Source organism: Bacillus rossius, chromosome 3, assembly GCF_032445375.1.
Source record: "Bacillus rossius redtenbacheri isolate Brsri chromosome 3, Brsri_v3, whole genome shotgun sequence".
NCBI classification, from domain to species: domain Eukaryota; kingdom Metazoa; phylum Arthropoda; class Insecta; order Phasmatodea; family Bacillidae; genus Bacillus; species Bacillus rossius.
The window spans coordinates 20,051,519-20,055,485 of NC_086332.1; positions in this window are offsets into that span (position 1 = coordinate 20,051,519).

The window sequence follows — 3,967 nt, forward strand, 5'->3', positions numbered from 1 at the left end:
TCCCGCCACGGGCTCTTTATTATTTTCTCTCCCCCCCCCCCCCCCCGGAACATCAGATCTTCCTTTCGCGTCTTTTGAGTTTTCCGAAGAGACGTGATTCCGGCGCCTTCCCCCATTCGTCAGGGGTAATGGCGCAGATTGAGGGTTCTGTCAGCCATCAGTCCCGAGGCATGGCCGACCCTCCGTAACAGCTCGGGTGGAAGCGACGCAGGCGAGGAACGCCTGTCTTCAAGCTACGGTAACGTTTTCAGTGGAAACGCTACAACTAGTCACAGGTTCCAAGATTTGTGCGTAATAATCTGTAAAATGAAATTCAAAATTTCTTTTTTTTTTTTAATTTATAGCGTTATATTGTTTGTAAATATTGTTTTTATAGCATAACTTTTTTTTTAGCAATAATGTAAAACTTTCGATCATTTGCGGAATAAAAGGTGTTTAATTTTTCCTTTTGTATGTATCCATCCTTCCTTATTCCACACCCAACAGGAGATAATTTATTATAATTCTTCTTCTTAGCAGTATATAATATTCAAGGTAAAAAATCATTCCTCAGTGAAATAAAGATTCTGATAACTAAACATTTCAGCCTGTTAAACAATTCAACATTAAAATTAAGTAGTTATGTCAGTCATCTTGTTACACGCTCAAGAAAAGTATGGAAGTGTTAATTATTACCAGTTTCTCGCAATAAAAGTGTGTTCTCGTTTATTTGCGTTGAAAACAAATTTAAAGCGGATCTAACACTTAACTCTTTATCAAACTTTTTCTATACTGGTGACAATTTTTTTTTCTAAAGTCAAATAAACTATTTAAAATCACAATTGGTAGATTGGTCGTTATCCAGAATTAATGAAATGGTCTTCAGTGAACTCACACATAAGGCATAAAATGCCTCTGACAAGTCGTTTACAAGAACACACATCATCGGTCAAAACATCACCACGAAAAGCCGCACGTTATTCAGGAAGAGAATTTCCGAGTGCTGTTTCCTGCGGACGAGCTCCAAGGAGCGCAGTGGGGAAGCAGGAAACGCAACAGCGTCTGCAGAAAGCGCTTGAATGTTTGATGAGCGAGCACGACTTTAAAAACTCTCCGCGCCGGAACGACAACACTAATGTATCGGATTATCGTCGTCAGGAGGCGGAGCGACTGCACCTAGAGCTCGCCTGGTTGCTCAATTAGGGATTCTCTTTGCATCCGTCGCCGGCGGCCGCTTTTTCTTATTGCGAATCCCGCGCGCTAATCCCGTCTGACGCGCCGCGCTACGACTGAGGCGACAACCCCTTTGCCACGGCGACGTGGCGAACGAACGAAGGAAAAAAAATTCAAGCTCTCTTGTTGACTGAAGGAGCTTACGGAGAGAGAGAGAGCAGCTTCCATTGTCACCGCTGATCAAAGCGTGCAGCACTCGCCCGCAGGCAGAAGCTGGTATTAGCTGTGCATGTCTCAGTTCACGCGCTCCGGCAAGAGATAGTATGGAGTAGAAGTTAGTGGCCTGATTTGTTCCAGTTCATGACTCTGATAGCGTATTAAGTTCACGTGCACTCCATATACGATGGTTCGTTAAGAATAACCAATCAAGCTACATTCGTTTGTCCGAAACACAAGCTTTTGACTCGAGAAGCTTTATTTGAAGTTTTTTTTAAATTCTCTCTCCATCTTTTTTTTTTAAACGTACAAAAACAATGTCGTGAAGAAAGCCAGTTATTTTTATCTACATTTTTGGGGTTTTCTGAAGGGGCAAGTACTTTTCTTTCATTTACAAAATGTATATCTTTTACCTTCCAAAATGTATCATGAGCTTTCGCACAATTGCCTTATTCGGAAAACTTTCAGATAATGTGTGATTGTTTCATAATCAGTTTTTCTGTCATTTGAAAAAAAAAACTTATAACATAACCGAATATCGTTGGGGTAAATGTTTTTTTTTTACAAATATTAAAATTGAAACCAAGTGTTAATTATTTTGTTTGCAACACTATCGGTCACATCCAGTGCAGTGATGGAAAAAACGTGACGCATTGTATGAATCCCACAGACACTTAACAGTACCAATTAGACCACTGGAGGTTTGCCCAGAAATCCTGCAACTCTGAAGGCCTGATGCACATGGAGCGTTAAAGTGGGCACGTTACTCGCGTTGAAGCGTGCGGTCTTGCGTTAATTTAACATCAACATGACCAGACTGCTCCATGGTAGCAGGTCTATCCTCAAAGAGAGCTCTAGTTAAACTGAACAATCCTACAGGACGCCAGGTACCTCGACACGCGCAATGAACGCGCATTTTATGGGAGCTGTAACGTGCTTTAGAATGTGTACGCTTTCATCCACGTGAGACCTAAGATGCAATTAAAGTTTGGACCCTGCCCGAACTTACCCGAACAATTCACCTTCCGCCAACCTCGGGTTTATTTTCATTTTGATGTAGCTTTACTAACCTAACTAACCGTCCACAGTGTTTTAAAGTGTTTTAATGTAGCTAACCTAACCGACCACTCTTATTATTTGAATTCATTTTTCCCGCTCAAAAAATAAAACAAATCCCGAAGTTGGCCGAAGGTGTATTATTCGGCGTGTTCGGGCAGGGTCCAAACTTTATGTGCATCTTAGGTCTCCCTTATTCCACACACAGGTATTCCACTAGCGCGTGTCAGCTCAACCGCGCGCTACGTGAACTAAGCCCAATGCGAACTAAGGCCCACTGCACACAGACATAAATAGCTGAAAGGGTTATCACACCTCACTGGTGTGAGGCTTGAAGTAAATTTCCGGCTGAGCCCTACGAGAAACTAACACGTCGTCGTGGCTTTTAATCCGCCATCCACCTTTACCACACTTTATCGGGGCAAAATCTTCACAGAGAAGGTAACAGCATTTCCTCCAGCAGGTTTGCAGCGCCAATTCGCTTGATAGTGTCGACGACACGCGACAATTGCTTACCAATGAAATAAAAAAATTCAGAGGAAAAAATAAATGTGATAAGATGGCAACTTAGGTACATGATTTAAACTTAAAAAAAATTGTAGTCTGCAAGTATATCCAACAACAAAACCCGCATTATCCTATTTGTTTCATTATTAGCTTAAAGTGAAAATAATCTTCAAGAACTACAATTCAATACACATGTCTTACCTGGGACTCGAAACCCGAACTCCTAGCTCCAAAATCCGGTGTGCACCTGACTGCGCTATGGTGGTTGGCATTTTGAAAACAAATATAAAGTTTTTAATATTTTTTGTCTGTTTAAAAGTTACCCATGCTGATGAATATTACCAAACGAAGTGCGGAAAAACTAAAATTTATATGTATATATATTAGGAAGATTTAATGAAGGCGTTTTTGTGGGCTGCTAATAAAGCTGTGTTTGCCTTGCAAGTCTCTGGTCGCGACGGCTGAAGAAAATGCTCGAACTGTTCCCGTTTCTCGTTTTTTTTCTTTCCCGCAGCCCGCAGAGAGAATTAAATTTTCATGCCAGCACGCGTCAGTCTCCATTCGTTTAAGTCCTTTCCCCTCGTCCGGCGTTTCTTCCGCTTCTTGTTCCACGGCGCGCCGGTGAGATTCTCTTGCGGTCGGCGGAACTTTATCGGAGTGATGCGTCCAAACAAATCCTGGTCGGGGAAGAGCGGCAGGAGAGAGAACAAAAAAAAAGGGAGGTAATAAAAAAAATATATGTGTATGCGATGCCCTCTTCGATGTCTGCCTTCCTCTGTTCACGAGCCTGTCCCCCTCCCTCCACATCAGAACCCGAGTTTCCCTATACCTGTAGGTCAGTCGCCACTAAGCCCTTTGTTCAAGTTTTGTTCTGTCAAAGTTGGGGTTGCGCGCGGCAAGAGCTCAGGCGAGGAAGTCCGCAGTTCCAGGCACCATCGTTACAAGTTATTAATTTATTAAAGCTGCAAGTTGGGCCCCGGGGCGTGGCTGGCGGCCCTTAAGCCCCCCACTCCTGGACTCACTTCGCCACCTACCC